Raw genomic sequence first — 14,556 nt, forward strand, 5'->3', positions numbered from 1 at the left:
AAAGAAAGAAAGAAAGAAAGAAAGAAAGAAAGAAAGAAAGAAAGAAAAATTAAGAAAAGCAATAAAAGAGAAAGAGAAGGAGCAACCAGTGAGTGAGCAGTGTTCTGGTAGCCAAGTGAGGAAATGTATCAAGAAGAAGTAAATAGGGCGCCTGGGTGGCTCAGTTGGTTAAGCGACTGCCTTCGGCTCAGGTCATGATCCTGGAGTCCCTGGATCGAGTCCCGCATGGGGCTCCCTGCTCGGCGGGGAGTCTGCTTCTCCCTCTGACCCTCCCCCCTCTCATGTGCTTGCTCTCTCTCATTCTCTCTCTCTCAAATAAATAAATAAAAATCTTTAAAAAAAAAAAAAAAAAAAAAGAAGTAAATAATTAAGTAAAAGGCCAAAAAAATAGGACTAACAACGAACCATTGTATTTAGCAATGTGGAGGCCACTGATGGCATATAAAAACAGTTTCTGTGGAGGGCAAAGAGAGAAGGATGGCTCAGACTAAGGTTAAGGGGAAAAATGGATGAAGGTAATTGGAGAAAAATAAGAAAAACAATTCTTTCAAAGATACTGTAGCAAAGAGAAGCAAAGAAATGGGGTTGTAGCTAGCAGGGTGAATGGGATCAAGAAATGAATTTATCTTCTTTTTCATGTCTGGCCTTGAATATTTAATTGATGGTGAATTTTTGATTTCATTAAAAAAGAAAAAGCAGACCTATAGTGGACCCAGATAAGGGAAGTATCAGAAACAAACTTTATAATAATTATGATTAATATCTTCAGGGAATCAAAACACAAGATGGAGAATTTTAACAGTTAAATACAACTATTTTTTTAAAAAACTAGGAAACTCTACAACTGAAAAAATACAATGAAATTAAGAACTCCGTGAATGTTAATTTTAGATCAAATACAGGGGTTCCATATCTGTTCATGGACAAGTAAATTTCTATCATACCAACCATTTCAGAAATAATGACTCTAAACTCTAGATAAATCATAAAAACAACTATTTGTAGACACCAAAAGAGAGTGACCAAAACCAGGCACATTCTGAAGGAGAGTCAGCACTTGGAAGAAGGGACTTGTACCAAGTGAGCTTTTCATTTTTACAATTTCTAGCTAAAGAAGAGGCACCAATCAGATCCTTCTGGAATGGCTAAAACTCCAGCAGAAGACCTGCCATCTTGCTGTGTAAGGAGCCAAAGGACAGAACTGAGAGCAACCACAGCAGCCATGAGGTGAGGGGGGAATCCCAGGCAAGAGAGAGCAAGAGGGGAGACACACGTTCTACTCTAACTCCTGCCTTTCCTCTATTATCAGCATGTATTCCTAAATTTAGAAATTCCAAAAGTGAATGTGTGCCTGCCTCAGTGGGATACAGAGAACCTGTAGACTGTATTGTGTTTCCTGTCGGACTGCCATGAAGAACCCCTGATCAGGAGTAGTAGGTAGTGCCAGAGGGGATGGAAGTAGGCAGCCCTATCTCTGAAGCCATTGGAAGAAAAGAGAGAGGACCACCAGAGAATCAGCCCTGGAGCAAATATCCCACAGGAGGTCCCCGGCGTCCCTTCCCCAACTGCTACGGTTCTGTCTCTCATCCCTTCTTCACCCTCTCTTTTACTCCAAATTTGAAGACTTGCCTTTGTGGCATTAACAATCACCTTGGAACACAAGAACAGCCAATTGCAAGAAAGAATGAATGACTCTGGTATCCACTAAAATGAAGCTTAAATAGTTTAATATTACCAGTTAAGCGTTAGAAAATGTATTGTCTTTTCTCCTCCATTAATATAGTAATGCTTCTACCATATACGGTGGGAATAAACATTTTCCATGCCAAACCATGGGCTGACTCACATAATAGTTTATAATAATAACTAATGTTGATTGTCTTGGGCGCAAGTCTAAATGTTTCAAAACTGTTAAACTCATGTTCATAACAACCTTATGATGTAGGTATTATTTTCCATTTCATATACAACAGAACTGAGGCATAGAGAAGTTAAGTGATTTATACAAAGTCAAACTACAAATTTTTAGCAAGTAGGTAGTCTGGATTCACAGCTAGGCTCCAGAATCCATGTTCTTAATCATCATACATGCAGGTTTTCATGGGATTGCAAGACCCTTCACTTAAAATGTAAAATGCAAAAGTGAAATTTCATACTAATGGACAGTAAAAGATTATAGATTATTTATTTTTTACAATTTTTCCCATTAATCAATACCTGCATTTTGTACAATCCTATGCCAGTTTAGAAAGGTAGAAAGCTAAAAAAGAGGTGAGGGACACAAAAGAAAGTGCTAGAATTGAAAAGGCAGTCTATGATGCTCATACATGAATCTAGTTTTTATCCAAATTAATAAAGAACTATGGAATGTTAATATGTAGGGACTTTGTAGCAGCAAGAGACATTTTGAACTAGCTGAACCTAAACATATTGAAAAAACAATGTTTCCACTGGAAAATACATTAGGATTAGCAAATACAGCTTAATTTTTAACAATTAAACTATTCAGTAACCCAGGCATACCTGGAGGACATAAGTCAGTATTAAAACATAAGTTTTGCCTCATTTATTTGTATAAATGTGTAGAGTAAATCTTTTATTCTCATGAATAATTTCTATCTTATACATTCATTTTGTACATTTGGCATACTCTTTGGCCAAATGTACAGGCCAAAGAACCTCAGGGAAAGAAGCATTTATAGATTATCACATAACCTACAGAGACTTGAAAACTGTTAACAAAAAGACTTTGACTGGTCAGCTGGTAATAGTTGGATTTGATGCACAGAAGACTTTTTATTAATGAAATGATTCTTAATAAACCTCCAGAAAAATACAGCAGATAATTAAGAGAACCAGAACATACAGACAATATCAATCAAGGTATGTTGTGCCTTTTTGCAACTTAGCTCTGTGTGGAGACTGGGTAGTTTTGTTGGGATAAGAAACCACGTTGGAGATGGAAGCCATACTGCCAGGGCCTTTTCTAAAACACAGTTCTGCTTTTGTCATTCCTCTGGGTAAAGCCTTTGCTGACCTCCACTTCTTGCATCATCAAGCCCAATTCCTGGGATCCAAGGCCACGTCCCAGCTGGCACAGCCCGCACTGGTCCACTCACTAGCAGTGAGACCTGAAGCCTGTCGCTTGACTTTCCCAAGCCTCTGCTGCCTCAGCCCTAAAATGGGTTCTCAATAGTGCCTGCCTCCCTTGCAGGCTGTGCCAGTCAAGGGTCTACTCAGGAAGACAGAAACCACTCTAGTATTTTGAACAAGAGGAAATGTAATGAGGCCCTTGGGGTAAACAGGTGAGGGAAGGACCGAGGTCAAACAGGGGCGTGGTAAGGCAACCCAGAGGTTTGCAACAATGGAAAGCCACCACCACTCCTAGAAGTGGAAGAATGTATTCTGGAGCATAGGATCCAGCCCCCACGGTGGAGTACTTGACCATCACACAGAACAGGGAAGCAGGCTATGAGCAGGAGCTGGGGCCACAGAGGAGATGCAGCTGCTGTCGATGATCAGAGACAGTAAGAGAGAGAGAAATATCCTGACTTCCCTCTCCCTCCTTTCCGCTCCCTCACCATTGTCTTCTGGTTTTTTTTTTAAGATTTTATTTATTTATTTGAGACAGAGAGAATGAGAGACAGAGAGCATGAGAGGGGGGAGGGTCAGAGGGAGAAGCAGACTCCCTGCCGAGCAGGGAGCCCGATGTGGGACTCGATCCCGGGACTCCAGAATCATGACCTGAGCCGAAGACAGTCGCTTAACCAACTGAGCCACCCAGGCGCCCCCTCACCATTGTCTTCTTTTGAACAATCTCACTGGCCACCAGTTGGCAATGAAACCTGGGAATTGTAATCTCCTATGATACTACCCAGAGCCAGGGGAAGGGAGGGAATGGATTAAGAACAAAAAGCAAATGACCAGTAGTGTTATTGGAAGAACAAAATGCAATCACCTTCAAAGCCCTTGGCCCAGTGCCTCTTCACAGTAGATACTCAATAAACTGGGGTTGTTAGGAATATTTTTTTGCCTTTTTTTTGTTTTTTAATAATAATATTCAATGTGATATGAGATATAGGCCCATTTCTTTGTTTCCATTTTTTGTTGTAGTATAATTAATACACAATGTTATATTTCAAGCATACAACATATTGATTTGACAATTCTATACATTACTCAATGGTCACCATAAGTGTAGTCACCATCTGTCACCATACAATGTTATTACAATATTATTGAGTTATTCCCTATGCCATACTTTTCATCTCTGTGACATTTATTTTATAAATGGAAGTTTGTAGCTCTTAATCATCTTTATCTACTTGCCCATCCCTGCCACCTACCTCCCCTCTGGAAACCTCCAGTTTGTTCTCCATATTTAAAAGTGTTTGTTTTGTTTGTTTGTTTGTTCATTTTGTTTCTTAGATTCCACATATAAGTGAAATCATATGGTATTTGTCTTTCTCTGTCTAACTTATTTCACTCTGTATAATACCCTCTAGGTCCATCTATGGCAAGAGTCACATGGCAAGAATCGTTCTTTTTTATGGCTGAGTAATATCCCATTGTATCTATCTATCTATCTAGATATCTTTCATCTATGGATAGACACTCAAGTTGCTTCCATACCTTGGCTATTGTAAATAATGTTGTGATAAACATAGGGGCATGTATATCATTTTGAATTAGTGTTTTCATTTTCTTTGGGTAAATAGCCAGAAGGGGAATTACAGGGTTGTATGGTACCTTTATTTTTAATGTTTTGAGAAAACTCCATGCTGTTTTCCACAGTGGCTGCACCAATCTACATTCCCACCAACAGTACAAGAGGATTCCCTTTTTCCACATCCTCACCAACACTTGTTATTTCTTATCTTTTTGATACTAGCCATTCTGAATGACATGAGGTGATATCTTGTGGTTTTTATTTGTATTTCCCTGATGACTAGGGGTGTTGAGCATCTTTTCATGTGTCTGTTAGCCCTCTGTATGTCTTCTTGGGGGAAAAAAAAGTGTCTATTCAGGTCTTCTGCCCATTTTTTAATTGGACTGTTTCTTTTTTCAGTATTGAATTGTATAAGTTCTTTATATATTTTGGATATTAACTCCTTATCAGATATATCATTTGCAAATACTTTCTCCCATTCACTTGGTGGTGTTTTTGTTTTGTTGATGATTTCCTTTGCTGTACAAACCCTTTTTATTTTTATGTAGCCTCAATAGTTTATTTTTGCCTTTGTTTCTCTTGCCTGAGGAGACATAGCCATAAATATGTTGGTAAAGGTGACGTCTAAGCGGTTACTGCCTATGTTTTATTTTAGGAGTTTATGGTGTCAGGTCTCACATTTAGGTGTTTAATGTGACCTAATTTTGAGTTTATTTTTGTGTATGGTGTAAGAAAGTGGTCCAGTTTCATTCTTTGGCATGTAGCTGTCCAGTTTTCCCAGCACCATTTATTGAAAAGACTGTCTTTTCTCCATTGTATATTCTTACCTTCTTTGTCAAAGATTAATTGACCATATAGGTGTGAGTTTATTTCTGGGCTCTCTATTCCGCTACATTGATCTATGTTTCTATTTTTGTGCCAGTAAGTACCATACTGTTTTGACTACTATAGCTTTGTAGTATATCTTGAAATCTGGAACTGTGATACCTCCAGCTTTGGTTTTCTTCCTCAAGATTGCTTTGGCTATTCAGGGTCTTTTGTGGTTCCATACAAATTTTAGTATTGTTTGTTCTATCTATGTTAAAAATGCTGTTGTGTTTTAATCGGGATTGCAATGAATCTGTGGATTGCTTTGGGTAGTATGGACATTTTATGATATTAATTCTTCTTAATTTCTCTTTCTGCTATTTCATTTTAGTGTATAGAAATGCAACAGAATTCTATATATTATTTTTATATCCTACAACTTCACTGAATTCATTTTATCAGTTCTAAAGTTTTTTGGTACAGTCATGAGGGGTTTCTATATATCGAATCATGTCACCTACAAATAGTGAAAGTTTTACTTCTTCCTTACCAGTTTGGATGCCTTTTATTTCTTTTTCTTGTCTGATGCTGTCGCTAGGACAGTACTGTGACAATGCTGTGTTGAATATAAGTGGCAAGACTAGACATCCTTTTCTTGTTCCTGATCTTAGAGGAAATCTCACTGAATATGATGTTAGCTGTGGGTTTTCATATATGACCTTTATTATGTTGAGGTATGTTCCCTCTAAACCCACTTTGTTGAGAGAATTTATCATAAACACGTATTTTGTCAAATGCTTTTTCTGCATCTATTGAGATGATCATATGGGTTTTGTCCTTCCTCTTGTTAATGTGATCTATCGCACTGATTGATTTGCAAATACTGAACGACCCTTGCATCCTTGGAGTAAATCCCACTTGATCATGGTGAATGATGTTTTTGATAGTGTTAAATATTCAGTTTGCTAATATTCCATTGAGGTTTTTGTATGTATGTTCATCAGAAATATTGGCCTGTAGGTTTTTTGGTTTGGTTTGGTTTGGTTCTGATTTGTTTTTGTTTTTGTTTTGATTTGATTTGTTTTGGCCATGTCTTGGTCTGGGTTTGGCATCAGGGTAATGCTGACCTCATAGAATGAATTTGAAAGTTTTCCTTCCTCCTCTATTTTTTTGAATAGTTTAAGAAAACTAGGTATTAACTCTTTTTTAAATGTTTGGTAAAATTCACCTGTGAAGTCATCTGGTCCTGAACTTTTAGTTGGGAGGTAGGTTTTTTTTGTTTCTTTTTTTCAAATTGAGGTATAATTAACATGTAGTGTTATATTAGTTTCAGGTGTACAATATAATGATTCAACAATTCTATACATTACTCAGTGCTCATTGAGATAAATGTACTCTTAATCTCCTTTACCTACTTCACCCTTACCCTATCCACTTACCCTCTGGCAGCTACCAATTTATTGTCTGTATTTAAGAGTCTGGTTTTTTGGTTTGTATCTTTTTTCCACATATGAATGAAATCATATGGTATTTGTCTTTCTCTAATTGACTTATTTCACTTAACATCATATCCTCTGAGTTTTTTTCATGTTGTTACAAATGGCAACATCTCATTTTTTTTTTTTATGGCTAATATTGAGTGTGTGTATGTGTGTGTGTGTGTGTGTGTATGTGACCTCTCCTTTATCCATTCATCTGTCAATGGATACTTAGGTTGCTTCCATAATTTGGCTCTTGTAAATAATGCTGCCCAAAACATAGGGGTGCATATATCTTTTCAAATTTGTGTTTTTGTTTTATTTGTATAAATACCAAGTAGTAGAATTACTGAATTATATGGTATTTCTATTTTTAATTTTTTGAGGAACCTCTATACTGTTTTCTACAGTGGCTACATTCCTACCAACATTGCACAAGAGTTCCTTTTTCTCCACATCCTCATCAACATTTATTTCTTGTGTTTTCTATTTTAGCCATTCTGACAGGTATAAGGTGATACCTCATTGTGGTTTTGATTTGTATTTCCCTGATGATTAGTGAGGTTGAGCATCTTTTCATGTGTCTGTTAGCCATCTGTGTGCCTTCCTTGGAAAAATGTATAGGGGTACCTGGCTGTTTCAGTCAGTAGAGTATGCAACTCTTGATCTCAGGGTCATGAGTTCAAGCCCCACGTTGGGCATGGGGCCTACTTAAAAAAAAAAAAAAGAGGGGTGCTGGAGTGCCTCAGTCAGTTGAGCCTGCAACTGTTGGTTTTGGCTCAGGTCATCATCTCAGGATGGTGGGATTGAGCCCCAGGTCAGGCTCCCCACTTGGCATCGAGTCTGCTTGAGATTCTCTCCTCTCCCTCTCCCTCAGCCCCTCTCCCTACTCTCTAAATCAATCAATCAAATCTTTAAAAAAGAAAAAAAATTCTATTCAGGCCCTCTGCCTATTTTTTAATCAGATGTTTGGTTGTTGGTTTTTTTTTTTTTTTTTTGGTGTTGAGGTGTGAAAGTTCTTTATGTATTTTGGATATTAACCCTTATCAGAAATAAAATTTACAAATATCTTCTCCCATTCAGTAGATGCCTTTTTGGTTTATGGATGTTTGTTGGGAGGGTTTTTTAATTATTAATTCAATATCATTGCTAGTAATTCATGTGTTCAAATTTTCTATTTCTTCTTGATTCCATTTTGGGAGATTGTATGTTTCTAGGAATTTATCCACTTTCTCCAGGTTGTCTGATTTGTTGGCATGTAATTTTTCACGATATTCTCTTATAATTCTTTGTATTTCTGTGGTGTTGGTTGTTATTTCTCCTTCTTTATTTCTGATTTTATTTAGTTGAGTCCTATCTCTTTTCTTCTTTATGAGTCTGGCTAAAGGTTTATCAATATTGTTTATCTTTTCAGACAACCAGTTCTTAGTTTCTTTGATTTTTAAAAATTTTTTAGGTTTTGGGGTGCCTGGGTGGCTCAGTTGTTAAGTGTCTGCCTTAGGCAAAATAGGGAAGGGTTACTGTTGTGGGCAACAGGGTCTCGTTCCACTAGGGCCCTAAACATGTGAAACACACTTCAAATTTCCCAACAGAGGACAGGAATTTGAGGTTTTAATCTACCCATTCCCATTTCCCACTGATGAGGGGATAACTTCCCTGATCATCTAGATTATACCAGGTCTAGGGGTTAGCATTTGAGTGACCCTGGTAGAATCTTTAACAAGAAAGATTTAGCAGATACAATATTGTTGAGGGATCTATAGAGTACTTAGAATAAAATGATTAAGTATAGATCATTACTACATTTGTACTCTATTGCTGCTATGATAAATTACGCAAATCTAATGACTTAAATAATACAAATTTATTATCTTAGGGATCTGTAGGTTAGAAGTCCAACACAGGTCTCACTGAGCTAAAATCAAGGTGTCATCAATGCATTCCTTTCTGGAAGCTCTGGAGAATAACATTTTCATTGTCTTCTCCAGCTTTCAGAAATTGTCTGCAATCCTTAGCTCATGGCCCCTTTTTTTCATCTTTAAAGCCAGCAGTGTGCCATCTCTATGACCACTTTTCCATAGTCATATCTCCTTCTGAGCACAGCTAGGAAGGGTCTTGTCTTATAAGGACCCATGTGATTAGATTGAGCCCACCTGGATAATCCAGAATAATCTCCCATCTTAAGGTTCTTCACCTTAATTACAGCTGCAAAGTCCCTTTTTCCATGTAAGGTAACATATTCACAGGTTCCGGAGATTAGGACATGAACATCTTTGGAGGGTCATTATTCTGCTTACCACAATTATATAAAAATTTTGCAATACTCTTATTAATTGATTTGATAAGCAGAAATTATAAGAATATATAAATAACTTTTGCATGTGCGTTTATCTATTTATAATATCTCTTTAGACTGATAAGCAAAGCACCAACAATCTACCCTCCTTGGTGGGAGAAAGAGTGTTTAAGCATACCTCTGCCAAAGTCAAGGCTGCCCTTTCCCAATCCCCCCATCCCAACGAAAAGGACGTCTAAACACACTAATAGGTCATAGGGAAGAACCCAACTTTCCCAGTATAGATATATCATTAGCAAGTGTGAGGGATTCTGGTTCCTCATCTGGACACAGTCAGCATCCAAAAACTCCAAGACAAAGAACCTGAAAAGTTTTATTCTATATTCTTCAGCTCCAATCAATTATTTATTGGCACCTTCAGCAATTTCATTATTTCCTTTCTTCTTCCTTCCTTTCTACCTTCCTTCCTTCCACCACATTAATACTAAATGCCTATTACATTCCAGGCACTGTGGTAGGCAGAGCGATCAAATGGTGAACAAGACAGACCCTCATAGAGTTTCCTTTCTAGTAAGAACATACATAATTAGGGGTGCCTGGGTGGCTCAGTTGGTTAAGTGTCTGTCTTCAGCTCAGGTCATGATCCCAAGGTCTTGGGATCGAGCCCCACATTGGGCTCCCTGCTCAGCGGAAAGCCTGCTTCTCTCTCTCTCTCCCTCTGCTGCTCCCCCTGCTTGTGTGCTCACTCGCTCTCTCTGTCAAATAAATAAATAAAATCTTTAAAATATATATATATAATTAAACTAGCCATTTATTAAAACTATATTAAGTGCTATAATAGAACTTAACAGAAGACCTAACCTGATCTCTAGTGGGTCAAAAAGAGCTTTGTTGAGGACAGGGCATTCAGGCTGACCCTGAAAGGAAGACAGAAAGTGATAGTGGCTCAGGCAGCTACCATGTGAATGCCCATGATTTTCCTCTTCCCTCTTCCTTCCTTCAGCAGTGTTAATGCCACGGGTTCTGTGACCCACCAAGTCAGATAGAATGCCTCAATCTGATCTCTGCTCCTGCTCCACCATTGAGAGCACCTCAAGATTCAACTCATGATCCTTTGCCTCCCAAACTTAATCATCTTTTTCCAGGTTGAGTTTAATTGTAATTTAAGTAGTCTTCAAAAATATTACACTATAATTTGTCCAAAAAAAAAAAAAAAAGATTGCATATACAGAATGGAACAAAAACAATGCAATGGGATGTAAATTTGATATAAGGGAGGCAAAAACTTGTAGTTGGATGAATGATTGCTATTCTTATTTTGTTGTAAAACAACAACAAAGTGCTGTAATATCCCTATAAAAGTAAGATATTGACATGTCACTGAAGCTAGGTTACATTATTTTACTGACATACTTGTGAAATGATTGCTCATCACTTGCCAAGCATTGTGATTAAAGGCAAGAGAAATCCCAAGTCCTTTGGTGTAGATAAAAGATATCTCACTGCAATACAAGGCTGCTATGATCAATTCATGCCTTCCACAGAACTATCATTAGGTCATTGAGTCATAGTCTCAATGGTACACAAAATAACAGTGTATCTTAACAATCACAGCCTCTTCAAATTGATAAAATACAATAGTATCGAAGCCAGGCTTTATTGTTGACAGAGAAAAGAATTTTTAAAAATTTTTTAGTCTCAAGAAAAAAAATTTTTTTCATCTCCTTTAGTATTCCATGATTCGAACTTAGTGCCCTAGATCATGACCTTATTACATGCTTTACTAAAACACATATAGAGGATATAGAAAGTCTGTCGCTTTTTGCCAAAGGACTGTGAAAAGAGAAAGGTAGGGCTGTAGGAAGAATAGGTGGTAAAAATATGTGTGATAACCACTTCCCTCCTAGTAAAAATCCCAGAGAGAGAGATGCATTACCTTAAGAAAGAAGGTGAGGGCAGGGTATGAGGGACTTTTCCCCACTTCTAAAAACAGTACTCTGAAAGGAAATCCCCATAATAGTTGTAGTATGGTTAAACCAAAGGAAATTCTGGGTTCAGAGTCTCCCTCTGCAGCCATGTGATATGGAAACTACCCAAAATTTCAAGTTTCCATTTGCTTTTGAAAAGTAAATGGTGCACACCAGCAAGCCTATGGTAGTTGTCTTAATAGGGCCAGGTAACTCTGTAGCTTGGAGCAGGAGGGTAGATATTCCTGACTTGGGACCAATTAGGAGTCACAGCCACATGTCAGCACTCAACACAGCAGGAAGGAAGGACCACAGGGCCCTGTGCAGGCAGAAAGAAGAGAGTAAGAGTTCACCAGCTGCTGAGTTAGGCCACAGATGTGTTAGAATGAGCAGTGGCCAGAAATATAAGGAACATTTTCTCTACATAAACCAGTGAGGACTAAAGAGAGATCCATGGGCACCATGTGGACCCAAGAACTACTGTCCCTCCTTACCACAGGGACTGGCAAGTTCCTCTATATACATAGTCACAACCTTGGGGAAGAGAAGGGAAAAGAAAGGAAATTTGAAAGATGAGTCATTTATCCAAAAAAAGAAAAGAAAGAAAAAAGACTGTAAATTATTAAATTGGACTAAGTTGACTGAATTGGTTTCTTTCCTCATATCCAATTTTTTTCATCTTAATACATTGCTTAAAATTTGCTCTTTTACTTGAGACCACATCCTAGAGATGTTCCAATGTCAGTACACATTGATCTACCTCATTCTTTTTAACTACTAAATGTTATTTCATTCAATATAACTATTTAACTAGCACCCTAGGGAAAGAGAGTTAAGTTGTATCAGACATTTTTCACAAAACAAATACAGCTGCAGTTTGTGTCCTTGGGAAGTACTGTTCCTGCATCAAATTCAAGTGCCTGGTGCTCTTCCTGCAACTTTTCCAGCTATCTTCTCAGTTCCTCATTGAGACTAAGGCAGGGCCCACTAGACCTGCCCAGCAGGGAACACCGCTTAAACTCAGGGTTGGCTCCCTGCTACCAGAAGTTGAAAGTCAAAGTCACTGGAAAAGTCCAGTGGCCTGGTTATCATCATAATCATCATAATGGTGGGATGCCTGGGTGGCTCAGTCAGTTAAGCGCCTACCTTTGCTTCAGGTCATGATCCTGGGGTCCTGGGATCAAGTCCCGCATCCGGCTTCTTGCTCAGTGGGGAGTCTGCTTCTCCCTCTACCTGCTATTCCCCCTGCTTGTATTCTCTCTCTCTCTCACACACACAAATAAATAAATAAAATCTTTTAAAAAAATCATCATCATAATGGTGTTTACTATGGTGCCAGGCATGGAGTTATATCTTGATCTATGTTTCCTCATTGAATGGTTGGGAAATACTTGTCTGGCTCAGAGCTATTGAGCATGGTTAATTAATTATATGCCAAGAGACTCAGGCAACCCCCTCCCAAAATGAGTTTCCTAACAACCTGAGTTTCCCTAGCCATCCCTCCATGGTATGCCTCCCACAAGGAACAAAAATCAATGTATCAGCCTCTGCCACTATTTTTGTACCCAATTCAGAGCTGCCTAATAGATCCAGAATCAAATTGGTCTCCCTGGGGCCCTCCCAATTATGCAGGGTTCTATATTAAAGCAATCTCCTCTGCTGGAATAGGTCTAAACTATAGCTTCAGGGTGTTAAGTCTGGGGATACAGACCACAGTTACTAAAAGGCCTTGTATATCCTGTATTGCTTGCCCACATGGCTATAATGTGCCCCAGCCATGCAACACTGTAATGTTTTTAATAAGAAATGCTCCAGCAGGATTTAAAAATAATTTATTAACTTGCTACTTAACTGATAGCCTTGAACAAAAATGATTAAATATATGCATTGCTTAGAAATTACTGTGGCAAATACTTTTTATCAAATGATTTATATTAGCATCAATTATGGATCATTCCAAGCAATTTGGATTTGTGGTTTTATTTTCTTCCTGGATTCATATTAATTTTTTATCCCAACTGTTTTGATGCTTTTCATTGAGATAAGTTCTTTTTTATTGTTGCTGTCATTCTTTTATTCTGAAAGACTATGCTCCAGAGAGCAAGTATAAATATAAGTAGACTAATGCCTTATTCATTGTTGTAGTTACCATTTTGAGATCCCAGTTTCTGTATTTGTTGTAGTAACAACAGCTATAACGATTCCCAAATCCATACTGCCTTGACATTTTAGAATTTGTTTCTTACTCAGAATTTGTCAGTTCTAAGCAGTGTTGTGAGAGAGAAGGAGAGGTTCTGGTCCACACATTCATTCAGGATCCAGGGCTGTTGCAGGGTTTACCATCTTTACCACAAGGTCAGCCAGGGCATAGACATCCAGGAAAAGAGAGGGGAGATTTCAGGGTTTTTTTTGGATCAGGCCCTCACATATGCCTTCATTCCACTGGCAAGAATTTGCTAAAATAAATAAAAGCAGTCTCCAGAATTCTATAGACTGATTACAACTATGTATATTCAAATGTTCACAGGAAAATAACAGATTGTAGAAAAGGCACTAATAATGTAAAGACAGTTATAATAATAATGATCATTTAATAGGTGCCTGAGATGGGGCAAAGTGCTAACAGCTTTATACATATTATCTCTAATGCTTACAACTATCCTGTAATGTACATATTACCTGTAGCAGACAGAGTTAGTTGCTGACAGACCTCAGCAGAGAAAATAGGCCCCAACCCCATTCCCAAACTAAATCACCAGTGGATGGGGCCAGATACGACTCAATTCTGGCCAATGAGACATAGGGAAAGTGAGCCAGGGAACTTTCTTCCACATAAAATATAGAGCCTTTTGAGGAGAGAGTCCTATTGCCTTTCTGCTCTGGGTATGATTATATGAGGCATTATTTTTTTACCTCAGGTGGCCATCTTGCGGCCATGACTTGACCAGCTTAATAATTAAAAAAACAATATACACAAGTTGGTAAAGAAAAAGTAAATAAATAAATAAATAATTCCTAAAATGAATAAGGATTTTGTTTCTCTGATACTATCATTGTTGTCAACAAATTTATGAAAAAGTGTTAAGTGCCTAATCACAGAAGTCAACATCCATAAGGATTATAATTTCTTTAAAAGTTGAATAGACCCGGTCCTTATCATCATGAAACTTAAACCAATAGGCCAAATGAGATGTGGGCATCTCTTCCATGGTCATCAGGGAAGGCTTTGTGGATGAGCTTTGTTTTCAGGAGTTTTTAAATAAGGGGAAGAATGGCTAAGCAGTTGCAGAACAAATGGTGTTTATTAAATGGCATTGCTTTGGAGAGATTCAAGGGTGG

Source organism: Neomonachus schauinslandi, chromosome 9 (assembly GCF_002201575.2).
Source record: "Neomonachus schauinslandi chromosome 9, ASM220157v2, whole genome shotgun sequence".
In the NCBI taxonomy this organism is placed as follows: Eukaryota; Metazoa; Chordata; class Mammalia; order Carnivora; family Phocidae; genus Neomonachus; species Neomonachus schauinslandi.